The 24,300-nt window shown below is 39.8% G+C and overlaps 2 non-coding genes across 2 annotated transcripts; one reads left to right on the plus strand and one right to left on the minus strand.

Moving 5' to 3' along the window:
- Nucleotides 1-9,295: 9,295 nt before the first annotated feature.
- On the minus strand, nt 9,296-9,402 carry LOC141644458 (small nucleolar RNA R71). The gene has a single exon (XR_012544075.1). It is a non-coding gene; the product is annotated as a small nucleolar RNA R71 (small nucleolar RNA).
- Nucleotides 9,403-16,916: 7,514 nt separating this feature from the next.
- Nucleotides 16,917-17,023, plus strand: LOC141645582 (small nucleolar RNA R71). Its single transcript, XR_012545060.1, has one exon. It is a non-coding gene; the product is annotated as a small nucleolar RNA R71 (small nucleolar RNA).
- The last annotated feature ends 7,277 nt before the right edge of the window (nt 17,024-24,300 follow it).

Below are 24,300 nucleotides of genomic sequence, written 5' to 3' on the forward strand. Positions count from 1 at the left end.
TAGCGAATGGTTTTTGGTGCAACAATTTTGGAACGGTCTTTATGAAGACTCAAGAAATATCCTTAATATGGGATCGAATGGGATGTTCACCGAGGTTGATGACAACCAAACTTGGAGCAAAATTGAAGAGATGGCAATCCACAATTCACAATATAGTAGGCCTCGCAAGGCTACTAGAGGAGGAAAGTATGAAGTGGACGCCATTACTCAATTAGGTGCCCAACTAAGCTCCCATATCGATACAATCAACTTGAAATTTGAACAAGTTATGGCTAGACTTGAGGAAAACTCAAAATCATCGAAGCATCATGTCAATGCCATGACGGCATCCTCATCAATCCCAAGTGGGATATGTGAGAATTGTGGAACTTTGGGTCATGACCCAAGTGAGTGTAGGGGAACAACCGAACAAGTGAATGCTTTCCAAGCATATAAAAATGGTACCCCTTATTCAAATTTTTACAATGAAAACACCAAATTCCATCCAAATCTCTCATACAAAAGCCAAAATGTTCAAAACCCTCAAACAACATACACTCCACCACCCATGAGAAACCAAAATCAAAGACCCTTTTACAATCAAAACCAAGGTTACCAAAATCAAAATCCATACAATCACCAAAATTACCAAGGTTTTGATGTCCAAAAAGCGGTCCTCCAAATGCAAAAGAATCAACAAGAATTTTTCACCCAAATGCAAAAAGATAGCCAAGCAAAAGAAACCACCATCAACAACATTCTAGCTCACACCAAGATGTTGGAAACACAATTGACTCAACTAGCATCTTCGATCTCACAAAGACAAAAGGGGCAATTACCACCTCAAAGTAATCCCCCTAGACATGAAACGGTTAGTGCCATTCACTTGAGAAGTGGTACAAGGTATGAAGCACCGAAGAAGCAAGTTGAGGATGAAGTTGTGGAAGCTAGTGAAAAGGAAGAAATTGTGCAAAACTCCAAAGATGGAGAATCATCAAAAGAAGAAAGTTCAAAGAAAAATGAAGACAAGGCCAAAGAGAAGGAACCCATTGTGATTAGACTTCCTTTTCCAAGTCGTCAAGCCAAGCCCAAATTTGATGATCAACTTGGAAAGTTCATGGAAATTGTGAAGAATTTAGAAGTCTCAATTCCTTTCACGGAATTAATCAATCACGTTCCGGCCTATGCGAAGTACATGAAAGATATCCTCACAAAGAAGAAGTCGATCCGGAAACTTGAGACTATCGCCTTCACTAAGGTGAGTAGTGCAATACTTCAAGGGAGTTCACCTCCAAAGTTAAAGGATCCGGGAAGCTTCTCAATACCGTGTACCATTGGCGACACGACGATCAACAAAGCCTTATGTGATCTAGGGGCTAGTGTGAGTGTCATGCCGTACTCGGTGAGTAAAAGGTTGGGGATGGGAGAGCTTAAATGCACCAACATCACACTCCAAATGGCCGATAGATCGACGAAGACACCGTTAGGGATATGGGAAGATGTCCCCGTGCGAATTGGGAAGTTTTTCATCCCGGTGGACTTTGTCATTGTTGATATGGAGGAAGATTCCAACATTCCAATCATCCTAGGAAGACCTTTCCTACACACCGCCGGTGCGGTGATTGATGTGAAACATGGTGAGCTCACTCTAGAAGTGGGAGATGAAAGCATAACTTTTAATCTTGACAAGACTATGAGAGATCCTCGTTTACATGAGCCATGTTTCATGATTAATCATTATAGCCGAAAATATGAAAGGAAGAAATCGGAACTCCAACGGAGGAAGAAAATTGAAGATGCTCCATTCAAAGAGCAAGTGAATTGTGACAAGGAGAGCTTGCAAAGCTCATCAAAATCAACCAAGGAAGAAGAGGATGGCCTCATTGGCCAAGAGAACAAATTGGGAGAGTTGTCTCCATCTAAGCAAGAGATTTTCAATGATCAACTCAATGAAGTTTGTGGTCTTTGGGACGACGAATTTGAAGGGATTTTTAATCCCTACATTGGACATGCCATCGATCATGATCAACAACAAGGGCCACGGTCTATTGAGGACCTCTACCATAATAATGAACAAGCTTTTGATTACTTCTTCAAGGTGTTGAGCAACATCAACAACACCTTGAACATGCCCCCTTGACATCTCATCGAGAATGAGAGTTTGGTGGAGTCCTCCCTAAACCACCACTTGTAAATATTTCTAACTCCTTAACTTACATTTCAATTCTTGTATTGCATTTTTGTCATCTTTGGATTTTTATTTACTTTGATCAAAATAATTGTCATGAAAGAGAGAAGTGAGGGAGGGACTAACAATTTCAATTGATGTGTAGTGCTTTACCTTAGTGTGGGGATGGCAATTGCCTAGGCTATCCATGCCTTAGTAGTGCCCCCACAATGAAGAATATAAGACTTGAAAGAAAGAATGGAAGAATGATAAAGGGAATGCGCTGTGCACGGGTGGAACTGAATCCGTGTACATAGGGGAAGAATCCAAGCGGATTCCCAAGAATCCGCCCGTCTTATGCAATTCGAGCGTCCTGCAGAAAAGACGCCCGTCTTGAACTGAGCTGAATTTTGAAATTTTCTTAACTGTTAAAGAATCCGAGCGTATTTCTGAAAATCCGCCCGTCTTGAAGAATCCGTCCGTCCAGGGAGAAAGACGTCCGTCTTTGCAGCTGAGGAAAACAAGCAAATTTCTCTGGACAGAAATCCGTCCGTCCTTGAGCAAATCCGCCCGTCCCGTGTTCAGCAAATCCGAGCGGATTGTACCAAATCCGCCCGTCTTTAGGCGAGTTTTTGCAAAGGTAGAAGAAGCAGAATCCGCACGGATTGAGCCTAATCCGCACGGATTGCCCCTGCAGTTTTGAAATTTTCGGCCTCTTTAAAACCCCTCCCACCTTCATTCATTCATTCATTCATTCATTCATAAACACTACCCACAACATTAAAACCCTCATCCTCTCCATCATAAAAACAAAAACCCTCAACAACATTCACCAAAATCAAATCAAACCATCCTTCCAACAACAAATTAATCACTCCTTCTTCAACAAAAATCAAAACCAAGAACAAAATCTTCAACCTTTGAGTCGATTTTTGTTTTCATAAAGGCAAAGCCTTTCACCTTCAAATCGATTTGGGCATACTACAAATTGAAGATTTTTCATTCTTTTCTTGGTTAGTTCATCAATGGCAAGGACTAAGGGAGCAACAAAGGCAACAAAGGCACCAAACGCTAAGGCACTCTCACAAAGGCAAAAGGCTCTTCAAACAAAGAAAGCTTTGGCTATGGTGGTGGCAACACCAAACTTGGAAGTGCAACAACAACAACAACCTTCTATGGGACCATCAACATCTTCTACTCCGGTAATTAATCAACTTTTGCATTATCCAGAGGTAACTTTTATTTCCGATACCCATAGAAATACCTTTGTCAAGTTTGCTATGAAATCTATTCAATCCACCAAATTCATATGTGAAGATACCTTGGGAAAATTGGGTGTTCTTGAACAAACAAAGGCCTTTTTCAAAGCCATGGGGTTGAAGAAATTGTTTGAAACAAAGGAATTGACATACCCCTCCCTTGTCTTGGAATTTTTAAGTTCTTTGAAAGTCACCAAAGTTGAGAATAGAGAAAATCTCGAGTTTCGTCTAGCTAATGTTAGTAGACGCATTACCTTTAAGGAATTAGGTGAAATTTTGGGTCTTAGTGATGAATCGCGTTATCTTAAGCATTATGGAAAGTATGACCCCGAGCCTCTTTGGAAGGCAATCTCCGGGAAGAAATTTGAGGATTTTCATGCATGTCGTGCTCTTTTGGTCCATCATCCGGGCATAAGAGTATGGCACAAGGTTGTGGGAAATACCATAATTGCTAGGAAAGACACCAATCATTTCACAAGACTTGATTTTATTCTCCTTGAATCGGCTTTGAATATCGGAAGAATTCATACCAAGCCTTACAATTCTTTGAGGCTCTTGGTAGATAGATGGCTTAATGTTGATAGTGGGAAGAAGGGCACGACCGTTATTGTCAATGGCGGCCTAGTCACGGTCCTAGCTAAGCACTTTGATCCTAACTTCAATAAGGATAACAAGTACAAAGCAAAGGAAGGTGGCCATCTTATTGATATGCATATTATGATTCACAAGTTCAAGTGGGTTGCTCAAAACCCCCTTGACACTAAGTATGGATGGCTAACTAGTGAAGCTAGATCGTTCACCTTGCCCTCGAAGATTTGTCGCCTAAGCGTCCACCGGACCAATTATCTACTTCCCCTTTCCGAAGAAGCCGAGTATATCATTCAACAATAAAAGGGTGATCTTGAAACCCCCTCCTCTTCCATTGTCATACCACCTTACCCCTTTGAGTATGAAAAGTTCAAACCGGAAGGAATTGAAGTTGGGAAAGACTATGTGACTCTTCTCATGCAAGCAATGCACAAGCAAGCCTATGAAGATCGGAAAAATGCTTATTTGGCTCAATATCCACCCCTCCTACATTTAGCTAGGCAAGGACTCCTTGATCCATCTTGTCCTTTGCCTAGTTGGGCGGATAGAGAAGTCTTATTTCCGGGTGCATCTAGGGTCGTTGTGGGTGACAATGAGGTTGTTGGAAATGATGAAGAATTTGATGATAATATTGAGGAAGATGCAAGTGAAGATGGAGAAAGAAATGGTGAAGATGATGATGAACAAGATGAGGAAGAAAGTGAAGAAGCAAATGACAAGGAAAGTGGCAATGTGACCACTTCTCATGAGGGAAGTGATGATGGTGATAGCATGATGGAAGATTAGCAAGCCTTGGAGACTCCTACACTCCCATGGTTTGTCTATATCTCTTTGTATTTTATTTCATTTTGATCATTGTTGGTTTAGTCCTAGCCCCATCAAAGGACTCACACCTCGGTACCATTGAGGTGTTCTTATTTTATTGTTCCCATTTGTAAAATCCAAAATGACAAATTAGTTTCATGCATAGCATAGTGTGTGCATAAACTATACCCATCCTTGGACATTAGCAATAGTGTCTTACTCGGTTTGGGGAAGTTAATGCATACGCAACGGGAGGTAATCTAAATTATCCTCTCCGTCATAACAAAAACCATGCATCATGTAGTATAGCTTAGTGTAGATTGCATTTAGTATAGAAATCATGCATCATCTTTGCATAATTTCCATCATTTTGGCCATTGAGGACAATGTCCATATTAGTGTGGGGATGGGAATTCTAACATTTAACTCTTATTTAAAAATCCAAAAAAATTGAAAAATTTCAAAAATCATAAAAATTTGAAAAATTGAAAACCCAAAAACAAGTTCATTTCCTTTGTATATATTGTCTTGTATATATTGTGTTTGTTCTATCCTTTGTTCACATTGATCGACTACGCCACATCCGAGACATGAGGATATTGAAGACCGCATGGTATGATCTTTCCAATCTCCTTTTTCCTCTTTATGTTAATGACTATGTGGCTTTATTTTGATTGATGCGGTAAAAACAATGTGAACTTAGGACTTGCATTTAGTTTATATGTCATATTAGTTGGTAGAATCACTTGCATTAGGATGTTTATATTAGTTGCATCATGGCATATAGTTGCATTTAGATAAAAAGTTTTGAAAAATGCCTATTTAGGAACTTTGACAAGAGAAACTAAGCCATTATAAATACTTGTTCAACTTAAGACTTTGCCTACTAGAATGGTTGTAAAACACCCTATATAGTGTCATACTAGTGTCTTTTGACCCATGACCCAAGGCCTAGTCAAGGGTTTGCATGTGAGTCACCTATCCAACCCCGTGATACGATATGGACTTGGTTAACTTGTCTAGGTGACCTTGATTGACCTTGTGGTAAGGCAACCCAAAAAATTTTCTATCAATAAGCTTGAAGTGCTCATCTCAAACAAATTTTGTCATGTGGAAGTAATGTAATGCCAAGGAAACCTCAAATGTTATGAATTGTTGAATGTTGAGAAACTTTAAGTTGTTTTGATGGAAGTTTACCACTTCGATGTGCTTTGGTGTGGGATCCATTGAATTGGGCCCCCATATGGTTGTGAATTCGGCCGCCCAGAGACAGAGTAACTTCACCCTGAAAAGCTATTGTCTAGAGGTTAACCGGTTGCCTAATAAGCGATTGGCGAAAGCAAAGGACACTAGCCCGGAAGGGACAAACCCCATCTTAAATTTTTGAAATGTGAAAGTGAAATGAGGACAATTTTGAAATACTAGTCATATCCACCCGTTGTGAATAAAGATTTGAGCATTTCATTCCCAAAAAGCCTTTTGTCAAGCCACTTGGTCGAGCTTGGGACGATCCATGACCTTTACTTTTGTAGAGAATTCGAGACTTGTCATGTCATATGCCACTAGCATCATAGGGATCATCATTCCACCACCATCCGATCGCTCTTGACGAAAGCATTTGGAAATTGAGGACAAAAGTAGTCTAGTTTAACACCATTTGGAGGTGATTTAGTGCCATCCTCTTAGACTTAGTAATTTGTTGAACTAGTATTTGTGAAGGATTACATGCTCTTAAATTTGTTCCTCTCTAGTGCCTCCGCCACTTGATGAGGGAGTGGCTATTCCTTTTGTAGATGCATCCATTATGTGTTTTTGTGTGCTTAATGTTTGGATGTGTCGCCATTTTGGCAAGACCCACCTTGCCTTGCAAGAAGGCATCCTACCTCATGGTTGTCTTGTTGTGAGTTGAAGGGGCGGAGTGAGACCCGCTAATTGTCTCATATCGGCTATATTATTAGGATAGGTTAGTATTGGTCCTAGTCTTTGTCACCTCTTTACTCGGGACGAGCAAAGGTTCGGTTTGGTGATATTTGATGTGACCATAATTGGCGCATATTTAGCCCCCGAATTAGCCTTGTTTCCATGCTTTTTAGTGCTTATTTGGGTCATTTTTTATCTTTAGTTCTTTGTTTTGCATATTCTTTGAGATTTTGATCCCTTGGTAGGAAAGGAGTAAGAATCTTGAATTTTCATGGCAAAACGACACTAAATTGATCGAATTCAATGACCAAGCATCAAGGAGAGACAAGATTAGAAGGCCTTTGTACATATCATAGTAGAAGAGCAATGTTGAGGAAAGATCCTTGAGTCCCCAAGGAAATCCCCAAGGAATTTATGAAGAAAAGGGAAGAAAAGAAGAAGTTACTATGCTGACTGACAATCCGAGCGGATTGTCAACAATCCGCCCGTCCAGCCCTTGCACAATCCGAGCGTCCCATGCCTGAATCCGCTCGGATTCCCCCTCAACAATCCGTCCGGATTCCTCAGAATCCGCTCGGATTCCACCGCCCAAATCCGTCCGTCCCGACCTTATTCCGCCCGGATTTCTTCACAAAGACGGATTGTCTTCTTCAAGCTACGAAAAGAGAAGCCCTTCTCTCGAGAAATACCGGGTCCTCCTTGCTCAACTTAAAAAGTGTAATTACTAGTTTAGCCCTTAGTTAACCCTAATGCATCCTCCCTAATTTTCACTATAAATACCCCATTAGTCTAATTAGAGGAGCATGTTCTTCTTATCAATAATTAGTGTAGTTAATATCAATCAAATCTCTCTTCAATATTGTAATCAAGTATTAATCAAGTTTTAATCCAAGTTTTAGTTCTTTAATCTCTCTTTTGTTCATCCTTTATTTTGGGTAATTGAAGATTATTTGGGTTATTATTGGGAGATTGACAACCTCTCAATCTAGCATTCAAGTACTTCTATTATTCTTGCTTTATTATTGGAATTATTAGTAGGTATAATCTATTAATCCCTTTTTAATTATTGTTAATTACTTTCATTTATTCATCATGTTTCATATTGTTGGTATGATTGACAACCTTGCTAGCATGATCAACATGATAATGAGTGAGTAGTCTCTTAGCTAGGGTTAATGGGTGATTAGGGGAAACCAACATGGGGAATGATTCATGCTTAAATTAATATGCTTTCATGTTTTATTTGCTTGCTTGTTTTGATCTCAACTCATGCACATGTTATATTTGATGAAATGCTAAGCCTATGAATCCTTGCATTTACTATCATCTCCTATCTTTTCAATGAGACTTGTAAGACATAACCCAACTCGAGTCTCATTAGACCATGCATGTTATTGAGTAGGGAAGATTAAGTCGACTTGTAGGTGTTGTACAATCTAATCGATTCGGCTCCGGGACCCAAACTTTCCTAGGATTGTAAGATATAACCCAACTCAATCCATCACAACAATAATTGCTTGCTTATAATTTGAGAACATGTTTGTATGATCATATCCCATGATTCCCCTATGATCCCATGACACCCTAGTGCCTTTAATCAATTGTTTACACCCCTTTTTATTCATCTTGCTTGTTTATTTTCATTGTTATTCTAGTTTAGTAACCTTCTACATCAACCCAATTTGTGACACCCTTAGACACCACTAGTTACAATAGAAATCTCATTTCAACTCCGTCCCTTGGGATCCGACCTTTACTTGCCTCTTTTCTAATTGTAGAGTTGCTTGTTAAGCTATAAATTGTGTATTGATTCGACCGTGACCAACGACCACATCTTAATTTGTGAACACTTAGCGGGATCGCATCAAAAAATGGCGCCGTTGTCGGGGACGGTGTTTGTTTGATTTAGATTTCTTTTTATTGTTATTAGTTGTGTCTTTCTTCGCCTTGAGGAAGTAAAACTCCTCAAGGTTTGTTCTAATTGTTTTTGAGTTGTTTGATATTTTGCATGTCTAGAAGGTTACAAGGTGATTTGTTACCTTTTGACCGTGAAATCGAAAGAACCTTGACGAACAATAGGAGACTTGTTAGGAGGAATTTGAGAGGTGTTGGTGAAGTTGTTCAACCCACTAGTGAGTTTGTCAATCCTTTCGCAATAGAAGGAGAAGAAAACCCATTACACAATACCCCACAAAATCCACCTACAATGCCAAAATTCTCGTCACACTCCGTACCCACCGAGGAGAATCTACCAAATGGTACTCCTACACCGCAACATCTCACCGGAAATTTTATTGCCAAGTCCGCCTTCATCCAACTAGTTGAGAGGAGCCAATTTGGGGGGATGCCTAGTGAGGACCCTCATTCTCATATGGAAACCTTTTGCGACTATTGTGATGCTATCTCTCAAACGGGCGTGACTCAAGACCAAATTAGATGGGTCTTATTTCCTTTTTCCTTAATCGGCACCGCAAAGCAATGGTTGAAGGGTCTTGATAAGGCCACCCTTGGAATAGATTCTTGGAAGAAGTTGGCTCTAGCTTTCTACAAAAAATTCTACCCACCGGAAAAGACCAACATGCTAAGAGCTCAAATTACGGGTTTTAAGCAAAGGGATGAAGAGTCTTTGTATGAAGCTTGGGAGCGGTTCAAGGGAATTTGTCGCTCATGTCCTCACCATGGACTTAGCGAATGGTTTTTGGTGCAACAATTTTGGAACGGTCTTTATGAAGACTCAAGAAATATCCTTAATATGGGATCGAATGGGATGTTCACCGAGGTTGATGACAACCAAACTTGGAGCAAAATTGAAGAGATGGCAATCCACAATTCACAATATAGTAGGCCTCGCAAGGCTACTAGAGGAGGAAAGTATGAAGTGGACGCCATTACTCAATTAGGTGCCCAACTAAGCTCCCATATCGATACAATCAACTTGAAATTTGAACAAGCTATGGCTAGACTTGAGGAAAACTCAAAATCATCGAAGCATCATGTCAATGCCATGACGGCATCCTCATCAATCCCAAGTGGGATATGTGAGAATTGTGGAACTTTGGGTCATGACCCAAGTGAGTGTAGGGGAACAACCGAACAAGTGAATGCTTTCCAAGCATATAAAAATGGTACCCCTTATTCAAATTTTTACAATGAAAACACCAAATTCCATCCAAATCTCTCATACAAAAGCCAAAATGTTCAAAACCCTCAAACAACATACACTCCACCACCCATGAGAAACCAAAATCAAAGACCCTTTTATAATCAAAACCAAGGTTACCAAAATCAAAATCCATACAATCACCAAAATGACCAAGGTTTTGATGTCCAAAAAGCGGTCCTCCAAATGCAAAAGAATCAACAAGAATTTTTCACCCAAATGCAAAAAGATAGCCAAGCAAAAGAAACCACCATCAACAACATTCTAGCTCACACCAAGATGTTGGAAACACAATTGACTCAACTAGCATCTTCGAGCTCACAAAGACAAAAGGGGCAATTACCACCTCAAAGTAATCCCCCTAGACATGAAACGGTTAGTGCCATTCACTTGAGAAGTGGTACAAGGTATGAAGCATCGAAGAAGCAAGTTGAGGATGAAGTTGTGGAAGCTAGTGAAAAGGAAGAAATTGTGCAAAACTCCAAAGATGGAGAATCATCAAAAGAAGAAAGTTCAAAGAAAAATGAAGACAAGGCCAAAGAGAAGGAACCCATTGTGATTAGACTTCCTTTTCCAAGTCGTCAAGCCAAGCCCAAATTTGATGATCAACTTGGAAAGTTCATGGAAATTGTGAAGAATTTAGAAGTCTCAATTCCTTTCACGGAATTAATCAATCACGTTCCGGCCTATGCGAAGTACATGAAAGATATCCTCACAAAGAAGAAGTCGATCCGGAAACTTGAGACTATCGCCTTCACTAAGGTGAGTAGTGCAATACTTCAAGGGAGTTCACCTCCAAAGTTAAAGGATCCGGGAAGCTTCTCAATACCGTGTACCATTGGCGACACGACGATCAACAAAGCCTTATGTGATCTAGGGGCTAGTGTGAGTGTCATGCCGTACTCGGTGAGTAAAAGGTTGGGGATGGGAGAGCTTAAATGCACCAACATCACACTCCAAATGGCCGATAGATCGATGAAGACACCGTTAGGGATATGGGAAGATGTCCCCGTGCGAATTGGGAAGTTTTTCATCCCGGTGGACTTTGTCATTGTTGATATAGAGGAAGATTCCAACATTCCAATCATCCTAGGAAGACCTTTCCTACACACCGCCGGTGCGGTGATTGATGTGAAACATGGTGAGCTCACTCTAGAAGTGGGAGATGAAAGCATAACTTTTAATCTTGACAAGACTATGAGAGCTCCTCGTTTACATGAGCCATGTTTCATGATTGATCATTATAGCCGAAAAGATGAAAGGAAGAAATCGGAACTCCAATGGAGGAAGAAAATTGAAGATGCTCCATTCAAAGAGAAAGTGAATTGTGACAAGGAGAGCTTGCAAAACTCATCAAAATCAACCAAGGAAGAAGAGGATGGCCTCATTGGCCAAGAGAAGAAATTGGGAGAGTTGTCTCCATCTAAGCAAGAGATTTTCAATGATCAACTCAATGAAGTTTGTGGTCTTTGGGACGACGAATTTGAAGGGATTTTTAATCCCTACATTGGACATGCCATCGATCATGATCAACAACAAGGGCCACGGTCTATTGAGGACCTCTACCATAATAATGAACAAGCTTTTGATTACTTCTTCAAGGTGTTGAGCAACATCAACAACACCTTGAACATGCCCCCTTGACATCTCATCGAGAATGAGAGTTTGGTGGAGTCCTCCCTAAACCACCACTTGTAAATATTTCTAACTCCCTAACTTACATTTCAATTCTTGTATTGCATTTTTGTCATCTTTGGATTTTTATTTACTTTGATCAAAATAATTGTCATGTAAGAGAGAAGTGAGGGAGGGACTAACAATTTCAATTGATGTGTAGTGCTTTACCTTAGTGTGGGGATGGCAATTGCCTAGGCTATCCATGCCTTAGTAGTTCCCCCACAATGAAGAACACAAGACTTGAAAGAAAGAATGGAAGAATGATAAAGGATTCATAGGCTCGCATTTCATCAAACATAACATGTGCATAAGTTGAGATCACAACAAGCAAGCAAATAAATTATGAAAACATATTAAATTAAGCATGAATCATCCCCCATGTTGGTTTCCCCTAATTACCCATTAACCCTAGTTAAGGAAACTAATCACTCATTATCAAGTTTAACATGTTAACAAGGTTGTCAATCATATTAACAAAGCAAAACATGATGAATAAATGAAGATGATTAACAATAATTAAAAAGGGGTTAAGAGAATTATACCTAATGATGATTCCAAAATAAAGCAAAGAATAATAGAAGTACTTGATGAATAATTGGAAGGTTGTCAATCTCCCGGCTATTCTTCAATTACCCAAAATAAAAGATGAACAAAAGAGAAATTAAGGTTATGAGATTTGTATTAATATTTGATTAGAAGTTGATTACAAGATTAAGAAGAGATTAGAATGATATAAACTACACTAAAGATTGTTAAAAAGAACATAATTAATCTAATTAGACTAATGGGGTATTTATAGTGGGGATTAGGTACAAAAATTAGGGTTTACTAAGGGCTTAAATGACGATTAAGTCCTTGAGGAATCGCTCCTCTCAGAAAAATATGCGGGTCTCCTTTTTGCCGGTCTTCCAAAAATATGCGCATCTTTCATGGAGCAAGAAGAGGACGTATGGGTCTGTAAGACAATCCGGCCGTCCAAGGGTCAGGACGAGCGGATTCTGGGGTGGCTGGACGGGCGGCCTGCTGGCTTGGACGAGCGTCACGGGAGGCTTCTGGATGAGCGTCTCTATGGCAAAGACGCTCGGATTCTTCCAGTCTTGGACGGGCGTCCTGCCTGGTTTGACGAGCGGATTTGGTTCCAGCCTTCCTTTTCTTCTTTTCTTCCTCTCTTCTTCCAATAATCCTCTGGGATTTAGTTGGGGATGCAAGGATCTCTTCATCATTGCCCATCTACTATAATATGTACAAAGGTCTTCTAGTCTTATCTTCTCTTTGATGCTTGGTCATTAGATTCGATCAATTTAGCTCTATTTTGCCATGAAAATGCAAGGTTTGCACTCCTCTCCTACCAAGGAAACAAAACCTCAAAGAATATGCCAAATAAAGGACTAAAGATAGTAAATGACCCAAATATGCACTAAAAAGCATAGGAACGAGGCTAATTCGGGGACTAAATATGCTCAAATGATGGTCACATCAAATATCCCCAAACCGAACCTTTGCTTGTCCCGAGTAAAGAGGTGACAAAGCTAGGACCCTTATTTAAACTAACCTACTAATATAGCCGACATGAGACAATTAGCGGGTCTCACTCCGCCTCTTCAACTCACAACAAGACAACCATGAGGTGGGATGCCTTCTTGCAAGGCAAGGCGGGTCTTGCCAAAATGGCGACACATCCAAACATTAAAGCACATACAATCAAGTAATGGATGCATCTACAAAAATAATAGCCACTTTCCTCATCTAAGTGGCGGAAATTATCTACAAGGGTATACACTCCTTTATAGATGCAATTTCTTCAGACTACTAAGCCTAGGAGGATACCAATAAATCACCTCCAAGTTGTGTCAAGCTAGGGTACCTTTGCCCTCAATTGTTAAATGATTTTGTCAAGAATACTCCCTATGGTGTTAGAAACACTGGAGGATCGCGGAATTCCCCCCTTGCCTAGACAAGAAGAAGGGTCGTCCCCTCTCTACCATGCACAAAAGTGGATACGATGGATAAAGGGATCGATAGAATTTGAGTTTCATTTGGGAGTTTGCTTTTGTTGTTTGTTTTTCCCCCTAATTTCTTGTGGCATTTGACATTTGAGAACACTTTCTTTTTGCCATTTCTTTTGATGTTTGGCAATTCAATACTTGACAACTTTTCAACTTTTTGCCTTTTATTTTGAATATTTTCAAAGTCACCCCAATTAGTAACGAGGGTGCCTTATATTTGAAGCATAGGAGTCTATTTTTGTTCCTCTTTTCTTTTGATGCATTTTGCAAACTTTTTCTTTTGTTTTCTTTTCATTTCTTGAACTCAAATTTTTGAACAATTTGTGTGCCCATTCCCTTTGATGACAAAATGTGGTAGAACATGGATGAATGATGGTTGCATGGTTTCAAGGGTCACCTTGGAATAAACGGTAGCTAAGGAGTTATCACACCACAAGGTACTCTTGACTAGGCCTTAATCCATGGGTCAAAGGATACTAGCATGACACATCCTAGGGTGTTTTACAAGTATTCTAACAAGAAAAGTCTTAAGAAGAAAAAACATCTACTAGGGCCTATATACACTTGTCAAGTTTCTCAAGTAGACGATTTCACAAAATTTTTCTAACATGCAAACTATATGCCATGATGCAACTAACATTTATACATCCTAATGCATATGCTTCTACCAATTAATATGCCATATAATCTAAATGCAATCCTAAATTCACATTGTTTATACCGCATCAATTAAAATAAAGCCACATAGTCATTAACATAAAGAGGAAAAAGGAGATTGGAAAGATCATACCATGCGGTCTTCAATATCCTCATGTCTCGGATGTGGCGTAGTCAATCAATGTGAACAAGGATGAACAAACACAATATATACAATAATATATACAAGACTACACTAAAAAGGAAATGAACATGTTTTTGATTTTTCAATTTCTCAATTTTTTTGAATTTTTCGAAATTTTTAATTTTTTTTGGATTTTGAATAAAAGTCAAGTTAGAATTTCCCTTCCCCACACTAGTATGGGCATTGTCCTCAATGGCCAATACGATAGGAAATTATGCAAGCATAATGCATGATTTCTAAACTAAATGCAAACTATACTAAACTACACTACATAATGCATGTGTTTTTGTTATGGCGGAGAGCATAATGTAAATTAGCTTCCGATGCATATGCATGGACTTCCCCAAACCAAAATAGACATTATTTCTAACGTCTTGAATTTCGGGGTAGTTCATGCACATGGAATGCAATGCATGAAACTACAAATTGTCATTTTGGATTTTACAAGTTGGGAACAATAAAAAGAACACCTTAATGAAGCCAAGGTGTTAGTCCTCCATGTTGCTAGGACTCCACAAACAAATGATCAAAATAAAATAAAGAAAACAAAAGGAGTAGACAAACCATAAGAGGGGTGAAAGAATGTAGGAGCCTCCAAGGTTTGCTAATCCTCCATCATATCATCATTATCATCATCTTCCTCTATAGATGTGGAATCATCTCCACTCCCACTTTCACTTCCTTGCTCTTCGTCACTTTCTTCTTCCTCTTCTTGAGCTTCTTCTTCTTGAACACCTTCTTGAACCTCTATTTCTTCGCCTTCTTTATCAACACCCTCATCATCAACATTCTCCTCTCCACCCGGTCTTCCACCACTAGAGGTGCTAGGAAAGAAAACTTCCCTATCCGCCCAACTAGGCAAAGGACATGATGAATCAAGAAGTCCTAGCCTAGCTAGATGTAGGAGGGGCGGATATTGGGCCTTGTAAGCATCCACTCTATCATTGTAAGCTTGCTTGTGCATTTCCCTCATGAGTAGAGTAATGTAATCATTTCCTACCTCGACATTCTTGGTTTTGAACTCGTGATACTCAAATGGGTAGGGTGGTGTGATAATGGAGGAGGAGGGCTCGTCAATCTCGCCTCTTTGTTGTTGAATAATATACTCGGTCTCCTCGGAGAGTGGAAGAAGGTAGTTTGGTCGGTGAACACTCAATCGACAAATCTTTGAAGGCAAGGTGAAGGATCTAGCTTCATTGGTTAACCACCCATATTTGGTGTCAAGAGAATCATGCTTGACCCACTTAAACTTGTGAATCATGGTGTCCATATCAATGAGATGACCTCCTTTAACCGCCACATAAGTGTTGTCTTTGTTGAAATTTGGGTTAAAGTGCTTGGCCAAATGGGTAACTAGTCCTCCATTTACAATGAAAGCGGTGCCCTCTTTACCACAATCGACATTAAGCCATCGTTCAACCAAAAGTGTTAGAGCATTATATGGCTTATAGTATATTCCCTTCCTATGTTCAAGCCTGACTCAAGAAGAACACAATCGAGCTTGGTAAGATGATTAGTGCCATTTCTTGCTATCAAAGTATTCCCAATGACCCTATGCCACACTCTAATGCCCGGATGGTAGACTAATAGAGCACGACAATCATGAAAGCGCACAAATTTCTTTCCGGAAATTGCCTCCCAAAGAGGAGCGGGGTCATACTTGTCGGGGATCTTTGTATATTTCGGGGTATCGCTAAGGCCTAAAATCTTACTCAATTCGCCATAAGTGATGCGTCTATAAACATTTGCAAGACGAAACTCGATGTGGGTTCTAGTCTCCAACCTTGTGACTTTCAACGAACTCAAAAATTCCAAGGTGAGGGAGGGGTATGTCAATTATTTCATGGTAAATAATTTACCCAATCCCATAGCCTCAAAGAAGGTTTTGGTTTGTTCAAGAACACCCAACTTTGTCAAAGCATCTTCACAAATAAATTTTGTAGGCATAATGGTCTTCTTAGCAAAGAGAACAAATTTATCCCTATGAGAGTCAGAAGTGAAAATTACCTCCGGATAATTGGATAATTGCTCAATGACCGGAGTTGTTGATGTTGTAGCTTCCATAGGGGGACCTTGTTGAACCTCCAACCTTGCCTCATGGACTACCAATGCCTTTGACAATTGTTTTGCTTGAAGAGCTTGTTGCCTTTTTGAAAGTGTCTTCTTTGGGGGTGCCTTGTTACCTCCTTTAGTTCTTGTCATTAACATGATGCTTTGGTGATTTTGAGGCTTCTTCAAGTTTAGCCATAGCCTTCTCAAACTTCAAGTTGATGGTATCAATATGGGCACTAAGTTGAGCACCCAATTGAGTAATAGAGTCCACTTCATGCTTTCCTCCTCTAGTAGCCTTGCGAGGTCTACTATATTGTGAATTATGGACCGCCATTTCCTTAATCTTGTTCCAAGTTTGATTATCGTCAACTTCGGTGAACATACCATTTGATCCCATGTTGAGAATGTTTCTTGAGTCTTCATAAAGACCATTCCAAAATTGTTGTACCAAGACCACTCGCTAAGTCCATGATGAGGACATAAGCGACAAAATCCTTTGAACCGCTCCCAAACTTCATACAAAGATTCTTCATCCCTTTGCTTAAAACCCGTAATTTGAGCTCTTAGCATGTTAGTCTTTTCCGGAGGGTAGAATTTTTTGTAGAAAGCTAGAGCCAACTTCTTCCAAGAGTCAATTCCAAGAGTAGCTTTATCAAGGCTTTTCAACCATTGTTTTGCGGTGCCGATTAGAGAAAAAGGAAATAAGACCCATCGAATTTGGTCTTGAGTCACACCGGTTTGTGAAATCGCATCACAATAGTCACAAAAAGTCTCCATGTAAGAGTGAGGGTCTTCACTAGGCATTCCCCCAAATTGGCTTCTTTCGACTAATTGGATAAATGCGGATTTTGCAATGAAATTTCCGGTTAAGTGTTGTGGTATGGGAGTACCATTGGGTAGATTCTCCTCGATTGGTACGGAATGTGATGAAAATTTAGGCATTGTGAGTTGATTTTGTGTTGGGTTTGGTGGTTGATTTTGTGTTGGGTTCTCCTCATTTTCTCTTGCAAAAGGGTTGATGAACTCAAAAGAATGAATATCTACAACCTCACCAATTCCTCTCAAAGTGTTTCTAGCAAGCCTTCTATTGGTTGTCAAAGTCCTTTCAATCTCGTGATCAATGGGTAACAAGTTACCTTGTGATCTTCTAACATGCAAAATATCAAACAACTTGAAAACAATTAGAACAAACCTTGAGGAGTCCTACTTCCCCAAGGAAAACAAAGACACAACTAATAACAATCTAAGAAAATCAAATCAAGTTAACACCGTCCCCGGCAACGGCGCCATTTTTGGTCGGACTCACTTGGAGCTTAATTTTCGGTTACTTGTCGTTAGGAGCACCTAGACCAAAACAATATTTATAACTTCACAAACAACTCTACTATTAGTAAAGAGGCAAGTAAAGGTCGGATCCCAAGGGACGAGTATTGATGTAGGATTTTCGATTACAAGTAGCAGTGTCTAGGGGTGTCACAATTTGGGTTGAGATAAGAAGATCACTAAACTAAATAGCAATAAAGGTAAACAAGCAAGATGATTAAAATGAGATGTAAACAATTGATTAAAGGCACTAGGGTGTCATGGGGTCATAGGGGATTCATGGGAATTGATCATACAAACATATTCTCAAATTATAAGCAAGCAATTATTGTTGTGATAGATCGAGTTGGTTTATATCTTACAATCCTAGGAAGGTTTGGGTCCCGGAGCCGAATCGATTAGATTGTACAACACCTACAAGTCGACTTAATCCTCCCTACTCAACTATATGCATGGTCTAATGAGACTCGATTTGGTTTATGTCTTACAAGTCTCATTAAAAAGGTGAGTGATGGGTAAAAAAATGCAAGGATTCATAGGCTCGCATTTCATCAAACATAACATGTGCATAAGTTGAGATCACAACAAGCAAGCAAATAAATTATGAAAACATATTAAATTAAGCATGAATCATCCCCCATGTTGGTTTCCCCTAATTACCCATTAACCCTAGTTAAGGAAACTACTCACTCATTATCAAGTTTAACATGTTAACAAGGTTGTCAATCATATTAACAAAGCAAAACATGATGAATAAATGAAGATGATTAACAATAATTAAAAAGGGGTTAAGAGAATTATACCTAATGATGATTCCAAAATAAAGGAAACAATAATAGAAGTACTTGATGAATGATTGGAAGGTTGTCAATCTTCCAACAATAACCCAAATAATCTTCAATTACCCAAAATAAAAGATGAACAAAAGAGAAATTAAGGAAATGAGAATTGTATTAATATTTGATTAGAAGTTGATTACAAGATTAAGAAGAGATTAGAATGATATAAACTACACTAAAAATTGATAAGAAGAACATGATTAATCTAATTAGACTAATGGGGTATTTATAGTGGGGATTAGGTACACAAATTAGGGTTTACTAAGGGCCTAAATAACGATTAAGTCCTTGAGGAATCGCTCCTCTCAGAAAAAGATGCGGGTCTCCTATTTGCCGGTCTTCCAAAAATATGCGCATCTTTCATGGAGCAAGAAGAGGACGTATGGGTTTGTAAGATAATCCAACCGTCCAAGGGTCGGGACGAGCGGATTCTGGGGTGGCTGGACGGGCGGCCTGCTGGCTTGGACGAGCGTCCCGGGAGACTTCTGGACAAGCGTCCCTATGGCAAAGACGCTCGGATTCTTCCAGTCTTGGACGAGCGTCCTGCCTGGTTGGACGAGCAGATTTGGTTCCAGCTTTCCTTTTCTTCTTTTCTTCCTCTCTTCTTCCAATAATCCTCCGGGATTTAGTCGGGGATGCAAGGATTTCTTCATCATTGCCCATCTACTATAATATGTACAAAGGCCTTCTAGTCTTATCTACTCTTTGATGTTGGTCATTAGATTCGATCAATTTAGCTTTATTTTACCATGAAAATGCAAGGTTTGCACTCCTCTCCTACCAAGGAAACAAAACCTCAAAGAATATGCAAAACAAAGGACTAAAGATAGTAAATGACCCAAATATGCACTAAAAAGCATAGGAACGAGGCTAATTCGGGGACTAAATATGCTCAAATGATGGTCACATCAAGGATACTTGCTATTCAGTTGATATTGTTGACGAGTCTATTTATGACTTCTGGTCGGGTTCTTTTATAACGGACCCACTAGAAGCTTTGATGCTTTTAGATGAGGGTGTAGATAACCCAGATAACAATGATGCTGTGTTGGATTTGCTTGAAGCTGCTTTAGATAAGCGTGAACTCACCGACGCTGAAGGAGAGAGAGTGGAACAAATGATCAGTACTTTTTCCGCCATAGAGGTAAAGGTACCTGAGCGCAAGCCTCTTCCTTCTCATCTTAAATATGCTTTTTTAGATGATATAGAGCAATATCCAGTCATTGTTAGTGCTAAACTTGATGATAATCAACTGACCGCTTTGTTAGTTGTGCTTAAGAAAAACAGGAAAACTATGGGTTATTCATTGGATGACATTAAGGGCATTAGTCCCGACATTTGTATGCACAGAATTGAGCTTGAGGAATATCACAAGTCTTGAAGACAGGGTCAGCGCCGACTGAACCAGAAAATGCAGGACGTTGTGATGGCTGAGGTAATGAAGCTGCTTGATGCAGGTATTATCTATTATGTCGGTCATTCTAAGTGGGTGAGTCTTGTACAGGTAGTTCCTAAGAAAGGAGGGACTACTGTGGTCACGAATGACAAAAATGAGTTGATACCTACTAGAGTAGTAATTGGCTAGCGGATTTGTATATACTACAGACAGCTAAATGCCGCCACAAAGAAAGATCACTTTCCCCTTCCTTTCATTGATCAAATGGTAGAAAGGTTAGATTCTCATAAGATTTTCTGTTATCTAGACGGATACTCAGGGTTCTTTCAGATCCTTATTCATCCAGATGATCAGGAAAAGACTTCTTTTACTTGTCCTCAGAGTGTTTTTGCTTATCGCAGGATGCCTTTTAATTTATATGTAATGCCCCTGCCACCTTCCAAAGGTGCATGATGGGGATATTTTCTGAATATATAGAGTCTATTATGAAAGTCTTTATGAACGACTTTACTGTCTATGGAAGTGACTTTGCTAACTATCTGTCTAACCTTGATAAAGTGTTGCAGCGCTGCATTGAGGTTAATCTTGTGCTTAATGGGAAGAAGTGCCACTTTATGGTCAACGAGGGAGTTGTCTTAGGGCACTTAGTTTCTGACAGGGGTATTGAGGTTGACAAAGCAAAGGTGCAAGTGATTCAGCAATTACCTCCTCTTGTTAATGTCAAAGGAGTGAGGAGTTTCCTTGGTCATGCTGGCTTTTATCGCCGGTTTATCAAGGACTTTTCAAAAATTGCTAAACCAGTTACACAGCTGTTGCTTAAGGATGCCCCCTTTGTATTTATTGATGAATGTCTTTCTGATTTTAACAGGTTGAAGCAGGCCTTGATTTCGGCGCCGATTATACAGCCTCCCAACTGGGACTTGCCATTTGAGATTATGTGCGACGCTAGTGACTATGCACTAGGAGCGGTGCTAGGCCAGATGAAAGACAACGCTTTGAATGCAATATACTATGCGAGCCGAACTCTGGATGAGGCTCAAGTGAAGTACACCACCACTTTGAAAGAGCTGCTGGCTGTGGTTTATGCGCTAGAAAATTTTTGTTCTTATTTGATAGGGTCATAAGTTACTGTTTTTACTGACCATGCAGCGCTGAGGCACCTTCTAGCTAACAAGGAAGCTAAACCACGGCTGTTAAGATGGATACTCCTTCTTCAGGAGTTTAATTTGCAGATCAAAGATAATAAGGGTGCTGAGAACGTAGTAGCTGATCATCTGTCACGACTATCACAGCAAGAGGGAGAAGATTGTTTACCTATTGATGATTCTTTTCCCGATGATTCGTTATTTGTTATTTGGTCCTCTATTATTAACCATGACCCTTGGTATGCATATTTAGCTAATTATGTTGTAAGTGGCGCGCTGCCACCTAACCTTTCTTATCAGTAGAGGAAGCGTTTTTCTATAACGCTAAGTAGTATTTCTGGGATGATCCTTATTTATTTAAAGAGTGTGCAGACGGTCTCTACAGATGGTGTATTCCGCAGTGGGACACCAAGGCAATCTTGGAGGGCTGTCATTAATCCTCTTATGGTGGTCACCACGGTCCATCGCGCACCGTGACTAAGGTACTTCAGTCTGGTTTTTATTGGCCTCCATTGTTTGCTGATGCTAAGGTTTTTGTTTCAGCTTGTGATGCTTGCCAACGCTCCGAGAATATTTATAAGAGACATGAGATGCCTCAAAATGGTATCCTAGAGGTCGAGGTTTTTGATGTCTGGGGCATTGATTTCCAAGGACCCTTCCCGTCTAGCAAAGGTAACAGGTATATCTTGGTAGCTGTAGATTATGTATCTAAGTGGGTGGAGGCGATTGCTTCACCTAATTGTGATGCCAAGACTGTGATCAAAATGTTCAAAAAGATTATCTTTCCCCGATTTGGTGTCCCTAGGGTTGTCATTAGTGATGGGGGAATGCAATTTAAAGAGAATAAACTAACTTCTATTTTGTCTAAGGTTGGTGTCCAACACCGGCGCGGTTTGGGGTAACATCCCCAAACTAGTGGGAAAGTTGAGGTCTCTAATCGTGAGATTAAAGAGATTTTGGCTAAGGTAGTTTCTATGTCACGGAAGGATTGGAGTCTTAAACTGGAAGACACGTTATGGGCTTATCGGACTGCCTTTAAAACGCCAATTGGTGCATCACCATATCGGCTAGTTTATGGGAAGTCCTGTCATTTACCTGTTGAGTTAGAGTGTAAGGCTTGGTGGGCTATTCGTGAACTTAACTTTGATCCTAAGTTGTGTGGTCAGAACTGTTTATTGCAGCTAGATGAACTGGAGGAGTTTAGGCTAAATGCATATGATAGCTCACGTATCTACAAAGAGAAGACGAAGAGATGGCACGACAAACGGATCATATCTCGAGAATTTCATGTCGGGCAGAAGGTGTTGTTGTTCAATGCCCGACTGCGCTTATTTCCTGGCAAGCTGAAGTCCAGGTGGAGTGGCCCTTATACAGTGACAGCTGTCACTAAGTTTGGGTCCGTTGAGTTAGAATGTTCCGAGGGTAATAGGTTCAAGGTAAATGGACAATATGTGAAGCATTACCATAAGGCAAATGACGCAGATAACCGAGTTGAAGTCCTGTACTTCGACAATCCTGATGAGCCAGCTAATTGAAGCCAGAAAGGTCGTGCGAGACCTCTTAAACCTGCGCTATCCGGGAGGCAACCCAGACTGTTTTGTTGTACTTTTGTTTGAATTATTTATTTCATTTTCTGCTGTGTGTTTAAACTCTAGTCACGAACAAACGCTGAACTTGCGCATATCTTGTTACTCTTGGACTCCTTTTGTGCGTTTTTGCAAGTGAAATGGGTCGATCGAGTGGTTATCTCACTCGATCGAGCGCTTTTTCTGAAGCTTCTACTCGATCAAGCATCTGCTGTTCTCAATCGAATCCCTGTAAATCCCCTTTTCTCGATCGAGCTCCCTATCTTCTCGATCGAGCGCTGCTGGCATCCTATTTACTTGATCGAACCTCTCTGAACTACTCGATCGAGTACTTGCGTGGTCCTGCTACCATATCTCGCCTGCTGCGATGCTAAGAGGCTTTATGTGACCTCTCATGTTCATGCTCGGTTTGGGGAGGTCCCTCATTTAATTCATCTTGTAAGTCTTCCGACTTCTTTCCTCATTAGTTTGCATTTCTTTCCCTATTTTTGGTACGATGAGGACATTGTACAGTTTGGTTTGGGGATGTATGCATCCATATCTGTGTCTGCATGTTTTGCTACATTTCAGTTTGCACGAAGTCAAGATCTCACCCTCCTCGCTCTTGCATTTCAGTTTTCACGTTTATTACTGCATTTAGGTTGAGTCAGAACGATTGAACTTTGACGTGACTTTGAGTCCCTTTACCCATACCTTGCATATTCTTGAGATTTTGTGGGCATGGTAATGTGCATAATCTACGAGTTTTTGTTTCACCCTTATCTGAACGAATATACTTGACTCATACATTGGCAAGCTACATTTATATTCTAAGGTTAGAGCTTAATAAACTGGTGACATTCATGACCAGTTTCATATAGGATGTGAGTAGTACTCTCTATAAGGCATGTAACATCAATTTGCATAAACATGAATTCAGTCTGCTTGATACCTGTATGCATTGAGTCTGTGGTTGGTGACACATTGATGTCCTACTTAAGACCCTCTCTTAAGTTTCACATTATCTTAGGATTGCAAGAATCTACTAAACTCAAGACATGTATTGAATACATTCCTTCTATTGAAGAAGTGGGTTTTAGATTCACTCGCTATGTATTTCATCACCTCATAATGAAACACAATCCCTAAGAAGATCCAAATAGACTTAAGCATTTCAATTAGTGCAAAACCCTTTGTCACTAATCAACCAATCTTGCTTTGAAATATCTCTTTATTAGTGCAAAACCCTTTGTCACTAATCAAGCCTTTTTATTTCGGATTTTCATGGCTCTAAGCCTTGTATTGAGTTGTGACTTGAACACTCTTATGTAAGTCATATGTTCATTACTTTCTAGAAGTAATCAACTTGAATCAACCAATTTCTTTTGTAAGTTATAAGCTCTTTACTTTCTTAAAAGTAGCATGAATTCATCATTTTTAACAAGTGACGAATTTAACCTCCTAGGTTTTGAAGAAACAACGTCTTGCACAAAACGTCTCATGTAGCCAAGAAAGACCAGTTTCTTGCTTACATAACATTCTTTGTGGCTCTTGAATAATTTCTCCCACTCTGTCTTCA

Source organism: Silene latifolia, chromosome 2 (assembly GCF_048544455.1).
Source record: "Silene latifolia isolate original U9 population chromosome 2, ASM4854445v1, whole genome shotgun sequence".
In the NCBI taxonomy this organism is placed as follows: domain Eukaryota; kingdom Viridiplantae; phylum Streptophyta; class Magnoliopsida; order Caryophyllales; family Caryophyllaceae; genus Silene; species Silene latifolia.